This window comes from Macaca mulatta, chromosome 9, assembly GCF_049350105.2.
Source record: "Macaca mulatta isolate MMU2019108-1 chromosome 9, T2T-MMU8v2.0, whole genome shotgun sequence".
In the NCBI taxonomy this organism is placed as follows: Eukaryota; Metazoa; Chordata; class Mammalia; order Primates; family Cercopithecidae; genus Macaca; species Macaca mulatta.
The window spans coordinates 120,903,008-120,928,668 of record NC_133414.1 but is presented as its reverse complement, the minus strand read 5'-3'; the positions used below and the strand labels follow the sequence as shown (position 1 = coordinate 120,928,668).

The following is a 25,661-nucleotide window of genomic DNA, read 5'->3' as shown; positions in this document are numbered from 1 at the left end:
CTAAAAAATACAAAAAACTAGCCGGGTGAGGTGGCAGGCGCCTGTAGTCCCAGCTACTCGGGAGGCTGAGGCAGGAGAATGGCATGAACCTGGGAGGCGGAGCTTGAAATGAGCCGAGATTCGGCCACTGCACTCCAGCCTGGGCGACAGAGTGAGACTCCGTCTCAAAAAAAAATAATAATAAATAAGAAAACCAAAGCTAATGTTAGCCTTTCTGTAGCCACAAAAGACAGTACAAGCCAATTTTCATCCTCCCTCTCCTGTTCACCACTTTTGATAGCTGCTGTAGGTGGGGCAAAAAAATTTCTTAAACCCTGAAATAAAAGATGGTGTTACCAAAAATCCAAACAAAAAATAGAAAAGAAACAGCCAAATTCTTCCTCATGTTACCCTAATTCTAAAACTTCCCATTTGTTTCAACGTAAATGGGATAAATGCTCCAATTAAAAGACACAGACTGGCAAATTGGATGAAGAGTCAAGACCCATCAGTGTGCTGTACTCAGGAGACCCATCTCACATGCAAAGACACACATAGGCTCAAAATAAAGGCATGGAGGAAGATCTACCAAGCAAATGGAAAACAAAAAAAGTGGTTGCAATCCTAGTCTCTGATAAAAAAGAATTTAAACCAACAAAGATCAAAAGAGACAAGGCCATTACATAATGGTAAAGGGATCAATTCAACAAGAAGAGCTAACTATCCTAAATATATATGCACCCAATACAGGAGCACCCAGATTCACAAAGCAAGTACTTAGAGACTTACAAAGAGACTTAGGCTCCCACACAATAATAATGGGAAACTTTAACACCCCACTGTCAACATTAGACAGATGAATGAGACAGAAAGCTAACAAGGATATCAAGGAATTGAACTCAGCTCTGCACCAAGCAGATCGAATAGACATCTACCAAACTCTCTACCCCAAATCAATAGAATATACATTCTTCTCAACACCACATCACACTTATTCCAAAACTGACCACATAGTTGGAAGTAAGGCACTCCTCAACAAATGTAAAAGAACAGAAATTATAACAAACTGTCACTCAGACCACAGTGCAATCAAACTAGAACTCAGGACTAAGAAACTCAATCAAAACCGCTCAACTACATGGAAACTGAACAACCTGCTCCTGAATGACTACTGGGTACATAACAAAATGAAGGCAGAAATAAAGATGTTCTTTGAAGCCAATGAGAACAAAGATACAACATACCAGAATCTCTGGGACACATTTAAAGCAGTGTGTAGAGGGAAATTTATAGCACTAAATGCCCACAAGCAAAAGCAGGAAATTCTGAAATTGACACCCTAACATCATAATTAAAAGAACTAGAGAAGCAAGAGCAAACACATTCAAAAGCTAGCAGAAGGCAAGAAATAACTAAGATCAGAGCAGAACTGAAGAAGATAGAGACATAAAAAACCCTTCAAAAAATCAATGAATCCAGGAGCTTGTTTTTTGAAAAGATCAACAAAATAGACTTCTAGCAAGACTAATAAAGAAGAAAAGAAAGAAGAATCAAATAGACGTAATAAAAAAATGATAAAGGGGATATCACCACCGATCCCACAGAAACACAAACTACCATCAGAGAATAAACACCTCTATGCAAATAAACTAGAAAATCTACAAGAAATGGATAAACTCCTGGACACAGACACTCTCCCAAAACTAAACAAGGAAGAAGTTGAATCCCAGAATATACCAATGACAGGCTCTGAAATTGAGGCAATAATTAATAGACTACCAACCAAAAAAAGTCCAGGACCAGACGGATTCACAGTCGAATTCTACCAAAAGTACAAGGAGGAGCTGGTACCATTCCTTCTGAAACTATTCTAATCCATAGAGAAAGAGAGAATCCTCCCTAACTCATTTTATGAGGCCAACATAATCCTGATACCAAAGCCTGGCAGAGACACAACAAAAAAAGAGAATTTTAGACCAATATCCCTGATGAACATCGATGCAAAAATCCCCAATAAAATACTGGCAAACCAAATCCAGCAGCACATCATAAAACTTATCCATCATGATCAAGTCAGCTTCATCCCTGGGATGCAAGGCTGGTTCAACATATGCAAATCAATAAATGTAATCCAGCATATAAACAGAACTAAAGACAAAAACCACATGATTATTTCAATAAATGCAGAAAAGACCTTTGATAAAATTCAACTGCACTCCATACTAAAAACTCTCAATAAATTCAGTATTGATGGGACGTATCTCAAAATATTAAGAGCTGTTTACGACAAACCCACAGCCAATATCATACTGAATGGGCAAAAACTGGAAGTATTGTCTTTGAAAACTGGCACAAGATAGGGATGCCCTCTCTCACCACTCCTATTCAACATAGTGTTGGAAGTTCTGGCCAGGGTAATCAGGCAGAATAATGAAATAAAGTGTATTCAATTAGGAAATGAGGAAGTCAAATTGTCCCTATTTGCAGATGACATGATTGTATATTTAGAAAACCCCATCATCTGAGCTCAAAATCTCTGTAGGCTGATAAGCAACTTCAGTAGAGTCTCAGGATAGAAAATCAATGTGCAAAAATCACAAGCATTCTTATACACCAATAACAGACTAACAGAGAGCCAAATCATGAGTGAACTCCCATTCACAATTGCTTCAAAGAGAATAAAATACCTAGGCATCCAACATACAAGGGATATGAAGGACCTCTTCAAGGACCACTGCTCAAGGAAATAAAAGAAGACACAAGCAAATGGAAGAACATTTCATGCTCATGGATATGAAGAATCAATGAAAATGGCCATACTGCCCAAGGTAATTTATAGATTCAGTGCCATCCGCATCAAGCTACCAATGACTTTCTTCAAAGAATTGGAAAAAACTAGTTTAAATTTCAAATGGAACCAAAACAGAGCCCACATAGACAAGACAATCCTAAGCCAAAAGAACAAAGCTGAAGGCATCACGCTATCTGGCTTTAAACTATACTGCAAGGCTACAGTAACCAAAACAGCATAGTATTGGTACCAAAACAGAGATATAGACCAATGGAACAGAACACAGCCCTCAGAAATAATACTACACATCTACAAACATCTGATCTTTGACAAACCTGACAAATACAAGAAGTAGGGAAAGGATTCCCTATTTTATAAATGGTGCTGGGAAAACTGGCTAGCCATATGTAGAAAGCTGAAACTGGATCCCTTCTTTACACCTTATACAAAAATTAATTCAAGATGGATTAAAGACTTAAATGGTAGACCTAGAACCATAAAAACCCTGGAAGAAACCTAAGCAATACCATTCAGGATAGGCATGGGCAAGGACTTCATGACTAAAATACCAAAAGCAATGGCAACAGAAGCCAAAATTGACAAATGGGATCTAATTAAACTAAAGAACTTCTGTGCAGCAAAAGAAACTACCATCAGAGTGAACAGGCAACCTACAGAATGGGAGAAAATTTTTGCAATCTACTCATCTGACAAAGGACTAATATCCAGAATCTACAAAGAACTCAAACTAATTTACAAGAAAAAAACAACCCCATCAAAAAGTGGGCAAAGGATATGAAGAGACACTTCTCAAAAGAAGACGTTTATGCAGCCAACAGTCACATGAAAAAATGCTCATCATCACTGGCCATCTGAGAAATGCAAATCAAAACCACAATGAGATACCATCTCACACCAGTTAGAATGGCGATCATTAAAAAGTCAGGAAACAACAGGTGCTGGAGAATGTGTGGAGAAATAGGAACACTTTTACACTGTTGGTGGGACTGTAAACTAGTTCAACCATTGTGGAAGACAGTGTGGCAATTCTTCAAGGATCTAGAACTAGAAATACCATTTGACCCAGCCATCCCATTACTGGGTATATACCCAACGGATTATATATCATGCCACTATAAAGACCCATGTACAGGTATGTTTATTGTGGTACTATTCACAATATCAAAGACTTGGAACCAACCCACATGTCCATCAATGATAGACTGGATTAAGAAAATGTGGCAAATATATACCATGGAATACTATGCAGCCATAAAAAAGGATGAGTTCATGTCCTTTGTATGGACATGGATGAAGCTGGAAACCATCATTCTGAGCAAACTATCACAAAGAAAACCAAACACTGCATGTTGTCACTCACAGGTGGGACTTGAACAATGAGAACACTTGGACACATGATAGGGAACATCACACAATGGGGCCTGTTGTGAGATAGGGGGAAGGGGAGGGATAGCATTAGGAGGTATACCTATTGTAAATGACTAGTTAATGGATGCAGCACACGAACATGGCACATGTATATATATGTAACCTGCACATTGTGCACATGTACCCTAGAACTTAAAAGTATAATTAAAAAACAAAAAGAGACCATCAGGCCTAATGCCACTAGTCCTGTCTGTCCGTCACCACAGAAAAAAAAAAAAAAAAGATATCTTTCACCTCTTCAGTTATATTTTATTTGTGTGTGTGTATGTGTGTGTGTGTGTGTGTGTGTGTGTGTGTGTGTGTCGTAAATAGGATTGCATTCTTAATTTGGTTTGCAGCTTGAACATTATTGGTGTATAGAAATGCTACTGGTTTGTGTACATTGACTTTGTATTCTGTTCTTCATCAGGTCTAGTAGTGTCCTTGAGGAATCACTAGGGTGTTTTAGTTATAAGATCATATCAGTAAACAGAGATAGTTCGACTTATTCTTTTCCTTTCCGGATATACTTATTTCTGTCTCATGACTTTGTTCTGGCTAGGACTTTCAGTATTGAATAGTAGTGAAACTGGACATCCTTGTCTTTTTCCAGTACTTAGGGGGAATCCTTTCAAATTTGTGCATTCTGTATGGTGTAGGCAGTGGGTCTGTCATAGATGGACTATATTATTTTTAGGTATGTTATTTTGATGCCTAGTTTATTGAGGGTTTTATCACGAAAGAATGTTAGATTTTATAAAATGCTCTCTCTGTGTCTAGTGAGAGGATATATGTTTTTTGTTTTTAATTCTGTTCATGTGGTGAATCACATTTATTGATTTGCTTATGTTGAACCATTCTTGCATCCAGGGATAAAAGCCACGTGATCATGAATAGTTATATTTTGATGTGCTGCTAGATTTGTTTTGTTAGTATTTTCTTGACACTGATTACATCTATGTTCACCAGAAATATTGGCCTGTAGTTTTCTTTTTTTGTTGTTGTTGTGTCCTTACCAGATTTTGGTTTCAGGATGATACTAATTTTGTAGAATGAATTAGAGAGGAATCTCTCCTCATTTTTTTTTTTTTTTTGAAATAGTTTTGAGTAAGATTGATACCAGCTCTTCTAGTAAACTTTGGCTGTGAATTTCTTTGGTCAAGGGCTTTTTTTGTTGCTGTTTTGGATGGTAGATTTTTTTATAATTGATTTAACTTTGAAAATTTTCCTTGGTCTGTTCAAGATTTCAGTTTCTTCCTGGTTTAATCTTGGGAGGTTATATGTTTCCAGCATTTTTTTTCATTTCCTCTAGGTTCTCTAGTTTGTGCGTGTAGAGATTTCTACAGTAGTCACTGGGGATCTTTTATGTTTCCATGTGTGTAATGTCACTTTTGTCATTTCTGAAGTTGCTTATTTGAATCTTTCTTTTTTTCCTGGTTAATCTAGCTAGTGGTCTATTAATTTTATTTATCCTTTCAAAGAACCAATGTTTTGTTTTTTGATTATTTGTATCATTTTCCTAGTCTCAATTTCATTTAGTTCTGCTATAATTTTTGTTATTTATTTTCTTCTTTTATCATTGGGTTTGTTTTCTTTCTTGTTTTTCTAGTTCCTTTAGGAGAAATGTTCGGTTGTTAACTTGAGATATTTCTACCTTTTTGAGATATGCATTTAGTACTGTAAGCTTTCGTCTTAACACTGCTTTTGCTGTATCCAAGAGGTTTTGGTATGTTTTGTTTCTATTTTCATTTGTTTTAAAAAGTTTTTTTATTTCTGCCTTTTTTGTTTACTCAAAAGTTATTTAGGAATAAGTTGTTTAATTGCCATGTACTTGCGTGGGTTTGAGAGTTCATCTTGGTATTGATTTCTAGTTTTGTTCCACTGTGGTCTAAGAAGATGCTTGATATTATTTCAATTTCTTTGAATTTATTGAGATTTGCTTTATGAAAAGCATGTGGTTAGTTACATAAACTATTCCATGTACAGATGGAAAAAAATGCATATTCTGTGGTTGTTGAGTGGAGTATTCTTTAGATGACTACCAGGTCCAATTTGTCAAGCGTCTAATTTACTTCCAGAATTTCTTTGTTAGCTTTCTGCCTTGATATACTGCTGTCAGTGGGGTGCTGAAGTACCCCACTGTTATTGTATGACTGTCTACCTCTTTTCTTAGATCTAGTACTGTTTGTTTTATAAATCTGGGTGCTCCAATGTTGGGTGCATACATATTTAGTGTAGTTAAGTCTTCTTGTTGAATTAAGTCCTTTATCTTATATAAAGGCCTTATTTGTCTTTTTTTTTATTGTTGGTTTAATATATACTGTATTTGATACAGGAATAGCCATTCTTGCTCATTTTGTTTTCCACTTGCATGATTTCTTCATCTCTTTACTTTGAGCCTGTGGATATCATTTGATGTGACATAGGTCTCTTGAAAGTAACAGAGGTTGAGCCTTTTTTCAAATCCAGTTTGTTACTCTATGTCTTTTAAGTAGAGTGCTTAGGCTATTTACATCCAAGGTCAATATTGATATTTAAGGTTTTGTTCCTGTCATATTGTTGTTAGTTGGGTGCTTTGTAAACTCAATTGTGTAATTGCTTTATAGGATCTGATAGCTTTGAACTTGTGTGCTTTTATGGTGTCAAGTATCATTTTTTTATTTCATTTAGAATCTCTTTGAACATTTCTTGTAGGGTTGATCTGATGGTCACCAATTCTTTTGGTGTTTTCTTTTCCAGGAAAGACTTATCTAAGGTTATGAATCTTAGTTTGGCAGGATATGAAATTCTTTGCTGACATTTTTTAATGAGGCTAAAAATAGGCTGCCAATCTTCTTTGGCTCATAAGGTTGCCACTGAAAAATCTGTTGTTAATTTGATGGGATTTCCTTTATAGATAATTTGGCCATTTCTCTAGCTGTCTTTAAGATTTTTTCTTTTGTGTTGACATTGCATAATCTGATGACTATATGCATTTGGGATAGTCATTGATATCATTTGGCTCTGTGTCCCCACCCAAATGTCATGTTGCAATCCCCAATATTGTGTGAGGGACCAGCTGGAGGTGATTGAATCATGAGGGCAGATTTTCCCTTCACTGTTTTCATAATAGTGAGTTCTTAGGAGATCTAGTTGTTTAAAAACAGCATGGTACTGGTACCAAAACAGAGATACAGACCAATGGAACAGAACAGAGCCTTCAGAAATAATATCACACATCTGCAACCATCTGATCTTTGACAAACCTGACAAAAACAAGAAATGGGGAAAGGATTCCCTATTTACTAAATGGTGTTGGAAAACTGGCTAGCCATAAGTAGAAAGCTGAAACTGGATCCCTTCCTTACACCTTATACAAAAATTAATTCAAAATAGATTAGAGACTTAAATGTTAGGCCTAGAACCATAAAAACCCTAGAGGAAAACTTAGGCAATACCATTCAGGACATAGGCTTGGGCAAGGACTTCATGTCTAAAATACCAAAAGCAATGGCGACAAAAGCCAAAATTGACAAATGGGATCTAATTAAACTAAAAAGCTTCTGCACAGCAAAAGAAACTACCATCAGAGTGAACAGGCAACCTACAGAATGGGAGAAAATTTTTGCAATATACTCATCCAACAAAGGGCTAATATCTAGAACCTACAAAGAACTCAAACAAATTTACAAGAAAAAAACTCATCAAAAAGTGGACAAAGGATATGAAAAGACACACAGACACTTCTCAAAAGAAGACATTTATGCAGCCAACAGACACATGAAAAAATGCTCATCATCACTAGCCATCTGAGAAATGCAAATCAAAACCACAATGAGATACCATCTCACGCCAGTTAGAATGGTGATCATTAAAAAGTCAGGAAACAACAGGTGCTGGAGAGGATCTGGTGAAATAGGAACACTTTTACACTGTTGGTGGGAGTGTATACTAGTTCAACCATTGTGGAAGACAGTGTGGTGATTCCTCAAGGATCTAGAACAAGAAATACCATTTGACTAAGACATCCCATTACTGGGTATATACCAAAGGATTATAAATCATGCAGCTCTGAAGACACATGCACATGTGTGTTTATTGCAGCACTATTCACAATAGCAAAGACTTGGAACCAACCCACATGTCCATCAGTGACAGACTGGCTTAAGAAAATGTGGCACATATACACCATGGAATATTATGCAGCCATAAAAAAGGATGAGTTCATGTCCTTTGTAGGGACATGGATGCAGCTGGAAACCATCATTCTCAGCAGACTATCACAAGAACAAAAAACCGGGGCGGGGAGGAGGAGGAGCCGGGCGGGCTGGCGGGCGGCCGGGTGGCGGTGGCGGCATGGCGGAGCCGAGCGGGGCCGAGACGAGGCCCCCTATTCGGGTCACCGTCAAGACCCCTAAGGACAAGGAGGAAATTGTGATCTGGGATCGAGCCTCGGTCAAGGAGTTCAAAGAGGAAATCTCCCGGAGGTTTAAGGCTCAGCAGGATCAGCTGGTCCTGATCTTCACAGGCAAGATCCTCAAGGATGGGGACACACTGAACCAGCACGGAATCAAGGACGGGCTCACTGTCCATCTGGTCATCAAGACCCCTCGGAAGGCTCAAGATCCAGCTGCTGCCACTGCTTCTTCCCCCTCCACACCTGACCCTGCCTCAGCACCCTCCACCACGCCTGCTTCACCTGCCACCCCTGCCCAGCCCTCCACCTCTGGCAGTGCCTCTTCAGATGCTGGCAGTGGAAGCCGGAGGAGCAGTGGTGGGGGGCCCTCTCCAGGGGCTGGGGAGGGACCCCCCAGTGCTACTGCGTCCATACTCTCTGGCTTTGGGGGCATCCTAGGGCTGGGCAGCCTGGGCCTGGGCTCTGCCAACTTCATGGAGCTGCAGCAGCAGATGCAGAGGCAGCTGATGTCCAATCCTGAGATGCTGTCGCAGATCATGGAGAAACCCCTGGTCCAGGATATGATGTCTAACCCTGACCTGATGCGTCACATGATCATGGCCAACCCCCAGATGCAGCAGCTGATGGAGCGGAACCCTGAGATCAGCCACATGCTCAACAACCCTGAACTCATGAGGCAGACAATGGAGCTTGCTCGGAATCCAGCCATGATGCAAGAAATGATGCGGAACCAGGATCGGGGCCCTGAGCAACCTTGAGAGCATCCCTGGAGGGTATAATGCCCTCCGCCGCATGTACACGGACATCCAGGAGCCCATGTTCAGTGCTGCCCGGGAACAGTTTGGCAACAATCCCTTCTCTTCCCTGGCCGGGAACTCCGACAGCTCATCCTCTCAGCCTCTGCGGACTGAGAATCGAGAGCCCCTCCCTAACCCCTGGAGCCCCTCGCCCCCCACCTCCCAGGCCCCCGGGTCCGGTGGGGAGGGCACCAGAGGATCGGGGACCAGCCAGGTGCACCCGATAGTCTCGAACCCCTTTGGGATCAATGCGGCTAGCCTGGGGTCAGGGATGTGCAATAGCCCAGAAATGCAAGCCCTCCTCCAGCAGATCTCTGAGAACCCCCAGCTGATGCAGAATGTGATCTCAGCACCCTGCATGCGCAGCATGATGCAGACGCTTGCCCAGAACCCTGACTTTGCTGCTCAGATGATGGTGAATGTGCCGCTCTTCGCGGGGAATCCCCAACTGCAGGAGCAGCTCCGCCTGCAGCTCCCAGTCTTCCTGCAGCAGATGCAGAACCCAGAGTCACTCTCCATCCTTACCAATCCCCGAGCCATGCAGGCATTGCTGCAGATCCAGCAGGGACTACAGACCTTGCAGACCGAGGCCCCTGGGCTGGTACCCAGCCTTGGCTCCTTTGGAATGTCCTGGACCCCAGCACCCTCAGCCGGCAGCAATGCTGGGTCTACGCCCGAGGCCTCCACTTCCTCGCCAGCCACGCCAGCCACATCTTCTCCAACAGGGGCTTCCAGTGCCCAGCAGCAGCTCATGCAGCAGATGATCCAGCTTTTGGCTGGAAGTGGAAACTCACAGGTGCAGACTCCAGAAGTGAGATTTCAGCAGCTCTGGAGCAGTTCAACTCCATGGGCTTCATCAATCGTGAGGCCAACCTGCAGGCCCTGATTGCCACAGGAGGGGACATCAACGCAGCTATCGAGAGACTGCTGGGCTCCCAGCTCTCCTAATCCCTCGGCCCATGCCTCATGCCTCTCCCCTCCCTCGATGTCAGCGTTTGGTTCTTCTGTCAGCCCTTACCCTCTGCAGCTTGTCATCCCTTCCGTCTTCTCCCTCATCCTCTCCAAACAGCAGGGTGACTTTAGAGGCATGGGCTCCAACCCCTTAGCACTGTCTGAGAATTATGGTTTTACTGCTACATCTGTAACCGAATCTTCTCTTCTGGTCTCCTTGAGCAGTGCTACTTAAATAGTTTTCACAGTTTCATTGATTGACTCTACCTCCTTGCCCCACACCACCTTTTGCAATCTTTAAACTTTCAGTGGCTGTGCAGAGTCGAAGGAGGAACCAGCTGTCTGGTTTGCTGGAACATAGTCTTCCATCTATACCACTAGGGTTTTGTCTTATGTTTACTTTTGGTAACTCTCTTCCTTCTTTCTCTCCCTACTCCCCACCCCTAGCCCAACCAATGCTAGAATTTCTTGCTCTGAAGGAGGAGCAGGTGAAACACGCGGTAATTTTCCTCCTCGGCCCCTATTCTGGTCACTTCATTCAGCACTTTTTCGTGGGCACTGTTGGGACTTCCAGGGTAAGGAGGAAGACGCTTGTTCTCTCTGTCTGAAGAGGGAGATGAGACAGCCCTCTGGACAGGAATTAACAAACCCTGGACCAGCCCAGTGGAAACTGGTGTGAAAGAGGAGGGAATGAGATTATTCGGAGGAAGGGAATAGGGGAGACAGCCTGAGTGAAAGGCTTGGAAGTTGGAATTGGGGAGCAGAAGCACTCATAGCTCTTTTAGGCAGAAGAATCCAGGCCCAAGCTGGCAGAAGAGACTTAGAGATGCTAATGGAATTTGAACTGAAGAAAGGATCTCAATGAAGCTAAGCGCCATGCCCCACGAGGGGTCATATTGGCTTTATTTCCTCAAACACACATGCTTATATGCACACACACACATTTCCATGGACCGAGGACTTGCTTTTGTCCCCAGGCACTAGTAATTTGAGCCCCCCTCCAAAGACATGAAGGGGATTGGGGTCTGTGTGAGTAGTGGGGGGGTGCGTGTGTATCCGCATGTGTGGGAAGTGGATTCTTTGTTGGTTTCTGGTTCAGAGTGCTTTCCCACTACCAGAGACAAGTGGGTAAAAGGGTCAGTCCATTGCAGGAATACAGGAGAACTAGGTCCCTTGGGGCTCTGGATGCTGAGTAACCCAGAGGTAATGTGGGTATCCTTTGGGAAGCTGTCAGAGCTGTGACTAGCACCCTTATCACCCCTCACTGCCTTATGGGAATAGTAGAGGGTTTTTTTTCCTTCAGAGCCCCTGGCCTTTCAGTTCTTAACTATTTCCCTCCAGGCCAGAAAGTTTTCTTTGAGGAAGGAGAGGAGAGGGTGGCAATGATGCCTTTGATCTGGAATTGGACATTGCTCTGTCAGAGCACAGAGGAGGCTCATATCACCTCTTCCCTCTGCGACTTGGCCCAGCTGCTTGGAGGACCGACCCCATGGCTGAGAATATGACAGCAAGAGGAATAGAGTTTGCTCCAAGTGGGAAAGGTCCCAAGCAGTCCAGAGAAGATGTCTGTGTGGCTTTCCCTCCCTACCTCCCCCAGCTCCCACACTGGCCTTTGTAAATAAATGGCGTGGTCTTTGGTGAAAAAAAAAAAAAAAGAACAAAAAACCAAACACCACATGTTCTCACTTATAGGTGGAAATTGAACAATGAGAACACTTGACACAGGAAGGGGAACATCACACACCGGGGCCTGTTGTGGGGTTGGGGGAGGGGGGAGGGATAGCATTAGGAGATATACCTAATGTAAATGATGAGTTAATGGGTGCAGCACACCAACATGGCACATATATACATATGTAACAAACCTGCATGTTGTACACATATACCCTAGAACATAAAGTATAATAATAATAAAAAATAAGTATGTAGCATTTCCCCTTTTGCCTTCTCTTCTGTTTGGTCATGTGAAAATGTGCTTTCTTTCCCTTCACCTTTTGGCATAATTGAAGTTTCCTGAGGACTCCCCAGCCATACTTCCTCTACAGCCTGTGGAACCATGAGCCAATTAAACCTCTTTTCTTTATAAATTCCCCAGTCTCAAGTAGCTCTTTATAGCAATGTGAGAATGAACTCATTCAGTCATCTTATATAGTATCTTGTTCTTTGAATTTCTTGTATCTGGATGTTGACCTCCCTAGCAAGATTAGGGAATATTTCCTGAATTACTCTCTCAAAGGTGTTTTCCACCTCTTTTCTTTTTTCTTCTTTTCCCTCAGAGATGCCAATAATTTCTAGGCTTGATCATTTTACATGATTCCATATTTCTATAATTCCAAAGGATTTGTTAGTTTTAAAAATGTTTTTTGTATGACTGGGTTAATTTGGAAGATTTGTCTTCAAGCTCTGAAATTTCTTTTTCTGCTTGATCTAGTCTATTGTTAAAGCTTCCTACTATATTTTAACAGTCCTTTAGTGAAATTTTCAATTCCAAAAGTTCTATTTTTTTTTTCTTGATATAGCTATCTTGTCTGTCATATACTGAATCTGTTTACTGGTTTCTGTTAAATTTCAACTTTCCTTTGGAACTGATTGAGTTTCCTCAGATCCATATTTTGAATTATCTATCTGTTTTTTCAGGCTTTTCAGTTTCATTAGGATCCATTTCCAGGGAGTTAGTGTGATCCTTTGGTGGTATCAAGACACTCTGGCTTTTTGTAGTGTCAGTGGTTTTGTGTTTATCTCTTCCCATTTTAAGAAGTTGTTGCTTCTTATTTTTGAATTTGCTAGCATTTGGATGGGATATTTTTAAAATTCTTTTTTCCCTTGGTGGTATGAGTATGGTGTACATTGTATATAATCACTTGGCTTTGTTTCTGGACCCATTCAGTGGGGCACTGCTGTGTTTGGGCTCCTTAGTTGTGGATAACTTTCATGCAGTGACTTTCTTGGATGTTGCTGTTATAGCTATGCATTGGACATATGAGTGGACACACTATTTTCTGTGGTCTGAGGATGTGGAAGTCAGCAAGCTTGTCTTGTGGGCAAGCACCAAGCCTTTCTGGAAGGAGGTTTATTATTTGGTAATGTGTTTTAGACTGTAGTTCATAAGTGGAGCTTAAGAGTAATAGCTTGCTCACACCCAGATGGGTTGATAACGGGTGGAAGCACCTGCCCTGAAAGGGGGGTTTGGGAAAGAGATCATGTGTGATGTGCTGAGGTCTCAAGGGAAGAGGCGGGGTGGGTGCACCAGTTCTTCATCCTGAGCCAGCAGAAACCTGGTTCATTTCCCTATCACACCTGTGTCTCTGGGCGCATGACCTTCAGTTTGTAAAGAATTGATCCGTTGGTTGCCAGCCACAGTGCAGCTGCAGGCCACAAATACACTCCATCAAAGTGGGCTTGGGGCAGAATCTCTTCCCTGATTCCAGTACAGACAACTCTGTGACATTTCTTATCTCCATTGGTGAGATACTGCCACTCTGTGTAGGAAAGGGGACTTGGGTCCAGTCCTTCATATATGCCCAAGCAGCAAGGGCTAACTTTCAGCAAGAGTCATGACTCTGTGCAAGGGCTAACTTTCAGCAAGAGTCATGACTCTGTGCAAGGGCTAACTTTCAGCAAGAGTCATGCCACTGTGAAAAGTGCTAAAAATGCTTTCTCTAAGTGCACATGTGCAGGCTTTCCAGTGGGAAGAACCACTAATGTGTCCACACCAGTTGATGGGGTATGGGGATGGGAGATGACACACTCCCCACGTCTATTCCCAGGCATCAGTGCTGCCATTTTCATCAATTTGTGCCACACCAATGTGTCCTTTGTCCCAAGGGAGGTTTCGGTGGAATGTGCTCCTCCTTTTTTTAGGGGTGGTCCATGCCAAGGGTTAGATCTCCAGGGGGTCCCACAGCTCTCCAGGGACCCACCGTTCTGCTGCACTTGCCAAAATCAGACCAGGCTATGAGGTACATTTGCTAAGAATCTGGTGGTGCAGTAGCTCAAGAGCAGAGAATCTCCAGGCAGGGCAGTGACCTGCAACAGGTGAACAACAAGTATGGTGCCCAATGCTTCAGTTCAGGTGTGAAGGGAGTGCAGGCATGGAAACCAGGTTCTTTCCTCAGGAAACCTTAAATCTCCACTGATAGCATCGCCCTAGGTCAAGAGGACAGAAGGGCTCACCAACAGTTTGGTCACAAGGGTGAGGGAAGGAGAGAAGCACTCCCACCTATCCTTTCCATAGAACTTCAAGTTCCTCTGGGGTTGATCTGTGCCAGCGTCTTGCTGCTTTTCTCTTCTGAACACCAGCTTCTCTCCATGGGCACTATGAGAGGTCCTGGTTTTCTTCATTAAGTTTTCCATTCAGAACTTGTCCATTAACCTGTAATTTTCATCATTTTTCTGAGGAAATCTGGCATCCAATGTCCTTAGCCATTTTGAAAAAATACTGCAATTTTTAGTTCTAAATTATCGATTTGGTTCTTTTTCATAACTTTTATTTCTTAGTTGAAATGTTCTCCTTATTCATTTGTTTCAAGAGAATTGGTAAATGTATGTTGAAACATTTTTATAATAGCTGCTTTTCTTTATCAGACAATTTCAGCATCTGATTTATTTTAACGTTGGCATAGCTATATATGATCTTTTCTTATTCAAGTTGCGATTTTCCTGGTCCGTAGTATGATAAGTCCTCTTTAAAATTGAATCCTATACATTTTGAATATTATAATATTCTGAATCTTGTATTCCCCCTGTTGATGTGTAGCATGAGGGCAGGGGGCACGTATGTTTGGCTTTCTGTTGGATCCCCTCCTCAACCTGTTCCAACTGGAAAAAGTGGAGTGTTGCCTCTTCGCAAATAGGTCAGCTAGAAATTCAGCTTCCACCTTCCTGGTAAAAGTGGTGTACCAATATCGGTTCTCTACTGTGCCCTTCTGACACCATGAAGAGGGAAAACAAATATCTGAATCACATCACTTTATTGCTGTAAGTTGAGGCCTGCCGCTCAGCTCCACACTGGGCCTTACTGACATTAGGGGAAGAATGGGAATAAACGAAGTGCTAACCAACTTCATTTCCGAGTCCCTTGTTAAATGGGGGTAGGAGTGGAGACTCAGCTTGCCGCTGGAATCTACTGATTCTACCCTGGCAGGAGAATTAGAGTATGTTCTGCTGCCACCAGATGAAGGATGAGGATCCACTCCCTACTCTGCCCCACTGACACTACTTGAGCATGAGATTTGGAGCATTCCTTCCCTAGATAAATAAAGAATTGATGGTCAGCTCTCTATTCAGTCCTGCAGACATCACTAGGCAGAGGATTTGGAGCATCAGTACCTGCTTCTACAGGATGCTTCTCTAAGTGGTAGGGTAGAAGGTCAACTCCCACTTGGCCCGAGTGAAACTGTGCAAGTGGTATGCGAGTGGGATTTCTGTGGTGTTTGCCTGGAGTAGGCTGTGTATTGGAATTTTTTTCCTTCTTAGGTCACCCATTTTCTGTTCCTTTGGCTAAAGGAGACAGGCCTCTCTTGGATATTTTTTTTTCCATGCCTGTTGGCCATTACAAATTAAAGGCTTATGAAATGTCCTGCCCAAGATGTATGGGAGGAAATAAGAAAACCAAGGACATGCATTACCATGTTGTTGAAGTCCTGAGTACTTGAGGCAGTCCACCTTTAATACTCTTCCTCAGCTTGTTTATTGAGTTATGTCCAGAGTTTTTAGTTGGGCTAAATAAAAATCACCACTCCATCTTGGCCAGAATCAGAAATCCTCTGATAATCTGCTTTTAAAAGTCCAACCCAAATGTAAAAACACATTGCCAAGAACAAATTCTAGAAGCAATAATTTAGGCAAATATATAAAGAAAAATTTACATTACTTAAAAAGATAGGCTTTCTTTTGTGTCTCTGGGAACATTATTTTCAATCTAACAATAAATATGATAATGACACATTTTCAGAATTAGTTCACTAAAACATTCTCATTATGGAATTATTTTTGGTAGCATTTCATTACACAGATTGTGGTTATTGTGCCTTTTAAATGTATTTCATAATTCTTATTTTTCAGAAATTTAAATGTTTATTACTTTATTTAATAAACAAATATGTCATTCATTTTCAAAACCTGAGATAATGAAGATTAAAATTCATATTGAAGACTACTATTCTTTTATTTAAATATATATTGAAAGCTAATTATATATTTAAATATATATTTAAACCTTATATGTAAACATCAGACACACATGCGTATGTATATGTGTGTGTGTGGTATATCATTTAGTGCCTAGAAGATCATTTACATCGCATAAAAGTCAGCAATGTCATTTATCTGTTACTCTTTCTATATGGGTACACAATGTGTTTTGTATAAGTGATGCTAAGCCCCAGCTTAGCAAGATCTTTTTCCAATTATGTATTTATCAAGGATGCATTTGTGCTGTGTTACAAGCTCTAATTATGGACAAAGCTAATCATTAATTACAAATGCTACTAATAATTATTATAAAAGTGTATATACAAGATCGAAGGAGCTTGCAATCTGGTATGATGAAGTAAATTTACAAAATCCTTAATGATTACACAAAATCACAGCCAGAATCCATGAGACACTCTGGAGCCTTAATTATGCAACACTATTGGTCCAATCTGGAGGAAGCAGGCAGGACTTTTATACCCGCAAGTCAGCCAATATTTATCTGTGGCTTACTTAATTCTCAGTGATAGAGGAGAAACATGCAGGCAAAACAGCTTCTGTTTGAAAGCAGTTCTCAGAGGTAGGAGGCTCCTGTGGAGTATTAACTGACAACACTCACAAGAGTTATGGGATGAATGCTCCTGTACATGTTTTATGGTTTGAATTGTGTCCCCTCTCAAATTCATATGCTGATGTGCTAACTTTAAGTACCTAAGAATGTGACCTTCTTTGGAGACAGTATCTTTACAGAGCAAGTCAAGGTGAAGTAATTAAAATGAACCACAATCCAATATGACTGGTATAATTAAAAAAAGGAGAATTCAGACACTCAGAGAGACACACACAGAAAAAGACAAAGTGAAGAGACCTGGTAAGAAGACAGCCCTCTACAATCCAAGGAAAAGGCCTGAAACAGATCCTTTACTCACGGTCTTCAGAAGGAACCAGCACTGCTTCACCTTGATCTCTGACTTGTAGGCACTGGTCTACTGTAGTATTATCATTACAGAGAACCTGCGTGAGTCTCAAGCCTTGGTGCTAAATACCACTTTTGTTTAATGCTCCCCTTTTGTTTCTCAAACATCAAATCCTTGTTTTTATCCACAGAAAACATCTTGTGATTCTAACCAAGACAATAGATCACTGTTGTTAAGTTTGTCAGTTCTCAGTTCATGGATGTGGTGTTGCCTCCTTTCCCTATTACCCCCTCTAGTAACCTGCAAATGCAGATGGAGTGTGATATGGTTTGGATTTTTGTCCTGACCCAAATCTCCTGTCAAATTGTAATCCCCAATGTTGGAGGAAGGGTCCGGTGGAAGGTGATTAGATTATGGGGTTGAATTCCTCCCTTGATGTTCTCATGAGAGTGAGTGAGTTCTCATGAGATCTGGTGGTTTAAAAGTATGTGCCACGTCCTCCCCCCGCCCCCCGTTCTCTATTCCTCCTGCTCTTCTGTGTAAGCCCTTTGCTTTCCACCATGATTGTAAGTTTCCTGAGGCTACCCTAACCATGCTTCCTGTACAGTCTGCAGAACTAGGAGTCAATGAAGCATCTTTTCCTTTTGAATGACCCAATCTCAGATGTCTTTATAACAATGTGAGAATAAACTAAATTGGTACAGATAGTGGAACATTGCTATAAATATACTTGAAAATGTAGAAGCAGATTTGGAACTGGTTAATAGGCAGAGGCTGGAACAGTTTGGAGAGCTTTGAAGAAGAAAGGAAGAAGAGGGAAAGTCTGGAACTTCTTAGAGACTTGTTAATTTGTTGTAATTAAAGTGCTGATAGTGATATGCACAATGAAGTGCAGGCTGAGGTGGTCACAGATGAAGATGAGGAACTTACTGGGAAATGGAGCAAAGGCCACTTATGCATTAGCAAAGAGGTTGGAGGCATTCTGCTCCTGTGCTAAAGATCTGTGGAACTTTGACCTTGCGAGTGATGATTTAGAGTAACTGAAGGAAGAAATTTCTAAGTAGCAATACAATGAAGATGTGTCCTGGCTGCTTATAGTATGCCATCCTCATATTTGTGAGCAAAAAATTATATAAAACTGGAACTTATTTTTAAAAGGGAAGCAGAGCATACAAGTTTGAAAAATATGAAGCCTGGCCTTGTGAGAGAAAAGAAACCCCATTTTGTGGGGAGGAATTCAAGACAGCTGCAGAAATTAGCATAAGTAAAGAGGAGTTAAATGTTGATAGCCAAGATAATGGGAAAAATGCCTTGAAGGCATTTCAGAGACCTTTGTGGCAGCCCCTCCCATCACAGGCCCAGAGCCCTAGGAGGGAAGAACAGTTTCATGGGCTAGGCCCAGGGCCCACTGCTCTGTGCAGCATCAGGACATGGGACCCTGGGTCACGGGTGATCCAGCTCCAGCAGCAGCTAAAAGGGACCAAGGTAAAGCTTTGACCATTGCTTCAGAGAGTGCAAGCCAAAAGCTTTGGTGGCTTCCACATGGTATTAAGTCTGTGGGTAGAGAGACTGCAAGAGTTGCACCTTGGGATCTGTATTAATTTGTTTTCACACTGCTGATAAATACATACCCGAGACTGGGTAATTTATAAAGAAAAAGATGTTGGGCCGAGCACAGTGGCTCACGCCTGTAGTCCCAACACTTTGGGAGGCCGAGGAGGGCGGATCATGAGGTCAGGAGATCGAGACCATCCTTTCTAACATCGTGAAACCCCATCTCTACTGAAAATACAAAAATAAAATTAGCCAGGCGCGGTGGTAGGCGCCTGTAGTCCCAGCTACTCGGGAGGCGGAGGCAGGAGAATGTCATGCAGTGAGCGGAGCTTGCAGTGAACACAGATCGCGCCACTGTACTCAAGCCTGGGTGACAGAGCGAGACTCTGTCTCAAAAAAAAAAAAAGATGTTTAATGGACTCACAGTTCTATGTGCCTGGGGAGGCCTCACAGTCATGGCAGAAGGTAAAAGCATGTCTTACATGACAGCAAACAAGAAAGAATGTGAGCCAAGTGAAAGAGTTTCCCCTGTATAAAACCATCAGATCTCATGAGATTTATTCACTACCATGAGAACAGTATGAAGGAGATTGCCCCAAGATTCAAATATCTTCCACCAGTCCCTCCCACAGCACATGGGAGTTGAGAGCTGCAATTCAAGATGAGATTTGGGTGGGGACACAGCCAAACCATATCATTTTGCCTTTGGCTCCTCCCAAATCTCATGTCCTCATATTTCAAAACCAATCATGCCTTCATCATTAACTCAAAAGTTCACATTCCAAAGTCTCACCTGAGACAAGGCAAGTCCCTTCTGCCTATGAGCCTGTAAAATCAAAAACAAGTTAGTTACTTCCTGGATACAATGGTGGTAGAGGCATTGGATAAATACACCCATTCCAAATGGGAGAAACTGGCTAAAATGAAGGGGCTAAAGGTCCCATGCAACTATAAATCTGGCAGGGGAGTCAAATCTTAAATCTCCAAAATGATCTCCTTTGACTCCATGTCTCACATCCAGGTCACACTGATGCAAGAAGTGGATTCCCATAGACTTGGACAGCTCTGCCCCTGTGGCTTTGCAGGGTACAGCCTCCCTCCCAGCTTCTTTCATAGGCTGGCATTAAGTGTCTGTGGCTTTTCCAGGCACAGAGTGCAATCTGTCAGGGGATTTATGATTCTGGGGCCTGGAGGATGGTGGCCTTCTTCCCACAGATCCACTAGGAAGTGTCTCAGTGGAGACTCTGTGTCGAGGCTCTGGTCCCATATTTTCCTTCCACACTGTCTAGCAGAGGTCCTTCTCCATGAGGGCCCTGCTCCTGCAGCAAACTTCTGCCTGGACATCCAGGCATTTCCATACAAACTCTGAAGTCTAGGATGGATTCTCAACCCTCAATTCTTGACTTCTGTGTACCTGCAGGCTCAACACCACATGGAAGCTTCCAAAGCTTGAGGCTAGCATTCTCTGAATCCATGGCCTGAGCTGTACCCTAGCCTCTTTTAGCTGTGGCTAGAGTGGCTGGAACTGAGGTAAACAAGTTCCTAGGCTGCATACAGCAGGGGTCCCTGGGCCTGACCCATGAAATGATTTTTCCTCCTAGGCCTCCAGGCCTGTTATGGAAGGGACTGCAACAAAGTTCTCTGACATGAACTGGAGACATTTTCCCCATTTTCTTGGTGATCAACATTTGGCTCCTCGTTCATTATGCAAATTTCTGCAGCTGGCTTGAATTTCTCCTCAGAAAATGCTTTTTTCTTTTTTATCTCATTGTCAGGCTACAAACTTTTTGACCTTTTATGCTGTTTCCCTTTTAAAACTGAATGGTTTTAACAGTACCCAAGTTACCTCTTGAATGTTTTGCTGCTTAGAATTTTCTTCTGCAAGATACACTAAATCAACCCCCCCTAGTTCAAAGTTCCACAGATCTCTAGGGCAGGGGCAAAATGCTGCCAATCTCTTTCATAGCAAGAGTCACCTTTACTTCAGTTCCCAAAAAATTCCTCATCACCATCTGAAACCACCTCAACCTGGATTTCATTGCCCATGTCATTATCAGCATTTCAGTCAAAGCCATTCAACAAGTCTTTATGAAGTTCCAAACTTTCCCACACTTTCCTGTCTTCTGAGCCCTCCAAACTATTCCAACCTCTGCGTGTTACACAGATCCAAAGTCACTTCCACATTTTTGGGAATCTTTACAGCAGTGCCCCACTCTACTAGTACCAGTTTACTATATTAGTCTGTTTTCATGCTGCTGGTAAAGACATACCTGAGACTGAATAACTTATTAAAAAAAGAGGTGTAATGGACTCACAGTTCCATGTGGCTGGGGAGGCCTCATAATCATGGTGGACGGTGAAAGGCATGTCTTACATGGCAGCAAACGAGAGAATGAGAGTCAAGCAAAAGGGGTTTCCCTTTATAAAACCACCAGATCTCATGAGACTTATTCACTACCATGAGAACAATATAGGGGAAACCACCGCATGATTCAATTATCTCCCACCAGGTTCCTCCCTTAACACATGGGAATTATGGGAGCTATGATCCAAGATGAGACTTGGGTGGAGACACAGCCAAGCCTAGGAGCCATTGCCTAGATTTCAGTGGATGTATGGAAACACCTGTATGTCCAGGCAGAAGCCTACTGCAGGGGTGGAGCTCTCATGGAGAGCCTCTACTAGGGCAGTACATTGGGGAAATGTGGGTTGGAGCCCCCACATAGGGCTCCCACTATGAGACTGCCTAGTGCAGCTGTGAGAAGTGGGCCACTATTCTCCAGACCCCAGAATGTTAGATACACTGACAACTTGCACCATGTGCCTAGAAAAGCCACAGACACTCAATGCCAGCCTGTGAAAGCAACCTCAGGGACTGTACCCTGAGGAGCCACAGTCGCAGAACTGTTCAGGGCCTTGGCAGCCCACCCTTGTGTCAGTGTGACCTGTATGAGACATGGACTTAAAGGAGATTATTTTGGAGTTTTATTTAATGACTGCCCTGCTGGGTTTTGGACTTGCATGGGCTCTGTAGCCCCTTTGTTTTGGCCAATTCCTCCCTTTTAGAAAGGGAGTATTTAGTATATGTGCTGCTGAAGCGAGCACAGAAAGGGAGTATTTACCCAATGCCTCTACCCACATTGTGTCTTGGAAGTAACGTACTTTTTTTTTTTTTTTTTTTTTTTTTACAGGATCATAGGTGAAAAGGACTAGCTTTATCTCAGATGACACTCTGGACTTTTGGGTTAATGCCAGAATGAGTTAAAAACTTGGGGAACCGTTGGAAGGCATAATTGTATTTTGAAATGTGAAAAGTGCATGAGATTTGGAAGGGGACAGGGACAGAAAGACATGGTTTGGAGTTGTGTCACCACCCAAATATCATGTAGAATTGTAGTCCCCAATGTTGGAGCAGTGGCTTGGTGGCAGGTGATTAAATCATGGGGACAGATATCCCCCCCCTGCTGTTTTCATGATAGTGGGTGAGTTCTCACAAGATCTGTTTCTTTACAAGTGTGTAGCACTTCCCCCTGCTCTCTCTTCCTCCTGCTCTGGCCATGTAAGACATGCCCTTTGCATTCCACCATGATTGTAAATTTCCTGAGGCCTCCTCACCCCTGCTTCATGTACATCCTGCAGAACTGTGAGTCAATTAAACCTCTTCTTTAGAAAATACCCAGTCTCAGGTAGTTCTTCATAGCAATGTGAGAACAAACTAATATAGGGTGGAAGGTGGTTAAAATTTGCACTGGGAGGAGCAAGTGGCTTGTTGGCATTGGACTAGTATTACTTACCTGCTGAGAAGAAGCAGATAAGTTCCCAAGTCATATGTATTATTGTATGTATTGTATGTATATTGTAGTACGATATTAAGTTTAGACATCACATAATGGTATTTGGTATGTCTGCTTTTATTTTCTAGAAGTAAATAAAGTCATAATTAAAATGTAATGCTATCAGTGGGAAATATTATGTGTGAACAGGGCTAGTATAGCTCTAAGACCTACGTGTAGATTGTTCTACAAGAGACGATGCCCGCCTCTATGCAAGGCAGAGAATTAGGTGGCAACAGATAAGGGAATTGTATGTCTAGCCAGAGAGGCGAGAACATTACTTCAAATAGAAGATTTTCTCTGAGGTTTGAGAATATGCCAGGTATGTGAAAAGAATACTCAAATAATTGCCAAAATTGTATATATTTTCATGAGGAGAAAAATATAATTTAGAAAGTCAACTTAGGAAAGAAATAAAGCAATCTATTTAACACATATATTTAGTAGGCAAAACACTTATTTAGTTAAGGTGGAGAGAATGATTTAAATGTAATGTGGTTATCCTATTGACATATTTTTTCCAGTTCTACTCTCAAATAATCCATAAGACAGGGAGGTTGGGCTTGATTTATCTGTTAGGGGTTTTGTGCAGACCTGTCATGGACTCTGAGAGCAGGTGACTCGACATCCTGCTTTGTGGACTGCGCAAGAAAACACAGGATCCTGAAGGTGGACAGAAAAAAATCTCTAGTGTGTATTTGCAGTCAGTATTTATCTACTCTAATAATCAGTCTGCTTTGGAAATATTCCCTGTGCTTTCCTTAAAGATTAACTGCTTTTTAAAAAGCTATTGTAAACAGTTAACATTTTTGTCCTCTATAATGTCATTTACCTGAGACTTCATTTCAGATAGAGTCTCAGGGGACCATTGTAAATATTTGAAGTTACCCATTACTAAATTTATGCTGGTGCCATTTCTACCTGAAGCACTGAAATGAAAGAAAGTAGTTCAGTAAGCATTTTACTCAGTGAATTATTCTGACAACCTTTCAAAATATTTAACCAATGTTGTGTTAACAGATGATGGATCTGGTTATCCTTGGATAGAGAAATAAATTCACACGGCATGTTATACATCAATATTAATGGTTTGGTTAAATGTCTATAGCAGTTGCAGAAATCGGCTTCCATGATGTTTTCAAGACATCTTAAGCCTTCTTGAAGTCTTGGTAATATTTTACACTTCATGACATCATTATCTTCATCATCATCATCAAAATAACTAATATGAAAATATGTATTGATACATACCAGACTCTGTGCTAAGGACTTTAAATGCACTAATTATCTATAACACGCATGCAGGCATGTACACACGCACTGACACACACAATGAAACAGGTATTTTTATCATCACTATTTTACAGGCAAAACATAGAAAGACTAAATAACTTTTCCCAGGCAACTACTAATAGCAGAGACAGGATTTCATGCCTTTTTGAATCAGTCTCAGGCTTTATCTATGGGCCACACCACATCTCATCTAGAAGACTATCTGAAATCTTTAAAGCACAGGTCTTGGAACCTGTCCCAACCATCAATTAGCTTTTTCCTTTGTCCTTGAAACATACTTGTATTACAGAGGGTCGGACTAACCTTTTTTTATTTTTTAATTTTTTGAGACAGAGTCTTGCTCTGTCGCCCAGGCTGGAGTGCAATGGTGCGTTCTCGGCTCACTGCAACCACTGCCTCCTGGGTTCAAGCAATTCTCCCTGCCTTAGCCTCCCAAGAAACTGAGATTATAGTTGCCCACCACCACACCCAGCTAATTTTTGTATTTTTAGTAGAGATGGGGTTTTGCCATGTTGGCCAGGCTGCTCTCAAACTCTTGACCTTAGGTGATCTGCCAGCCTCGGCCTCCCAAAGTGCAATTACAGGCGTGAGCCACTGTGCCTGGCCAGGACTAACCTTTTAATACCGAAATTCTTTGTGTTTCTTCTTTGCAAAAGAATGTAATTGCAAGGGATGTGAACGTATTTGTTCTATTCTTATTATATGCCAGGTTTTGACATAGCTCATTTTATTCTCAATCATGAAATGTTATTTTATTAATTTTGGATATAGTGTAACAGAAGCTTAGAAAAGTGAAGCAACTTCCCCAAGACTATAGCAAAATTGCAAAGATTGGACAGAAATCCAAGTGTACTGGGCTAACCACTAAGCAATCCTATCTCTAACACAGTTGTTACCAGTCATTCACTTCTTGGTGTCAAGACTTGAGACGAGGCTGAGATACAGAAAAATGAGGGGAAACGGAGAGTATTAAAAGCTTAGCAGTGCAGAAGTGGGGCTAAGGCAAAAGGGATTTGTGAGGTATATGAAGAAAGGTAGCAGGCACATGGAGTGTTGGGCAGGGAGGTGAAACCAAGGGTTGGGGGTAGAGATTGTGCAGGCTCTGCTGTGTTATTTGTCTCAGGTTGGCTTCAGGAATGAAACTATGAGGGAAAAAATAACCTGTGCAGTGCTGCTTATTCCAGATAAAGAATATTGCTCCTGTTCTTCCCTCTCTGTTTAATGGCTTAAGTAAGACCCACCCTTATATGGAAATCTCCCAGCATACCTCTGCTCTTGCTTAGGCGATTGGCGAGAATGATGATAGGAAGATTCTGTTCTGGTGGGAGAGGGTGAAGACACATTGCAGTTTTTTTTTTTTTTTTTCCCTCATGTTTCTGTTGTTATTGTCACTGCTGATAAACCCATAAATACAATTTGCTATTTCAACTATGTATATATGTATTACATACTTTAACGAAAAAATAATAAAACTCTGGATAAATAAAATCATAGACAAATAATGTAGTCAGAAAAAAAAAAAGGTAGCTG

The 25,661-nt window shown here is 41.7% G+C and overlaps 1 long non-coding RNA gene and 1 pseudogene across 1 annotated transcript in view; one reads left to right on the top strand and one right to left on the bottom strand.

Annotated features, from left to right (window-relative positions):
- LOC144331024 (uncharacterized) overlaps positions 1-25,410 on the bottom strand; it is a 134,070-nt gene extending 108,660 nt beyond the window's left edge. The window contains exons 1-2 of the long non-coding RNA XR_013397859.1: positions 25,373-25,410; positions 23,433-23,501 (exon numbers count right to left, since the gene is read on the bottom strand). This is a non-coding gene — a long non-coding RNA (uncharacterized LOC144331024). The remainder of the gene's footprint in view (positions 1-23,432; positions 23,502-25,372) is intronic.
- On the top strand, positions 8,482-10,859 carry LOC107000267 (ubiquilin-4 pseudogene; annotated as a pseudogene).
- Positions 25,411-25,661: the final 251 nt, after the last annotated feature.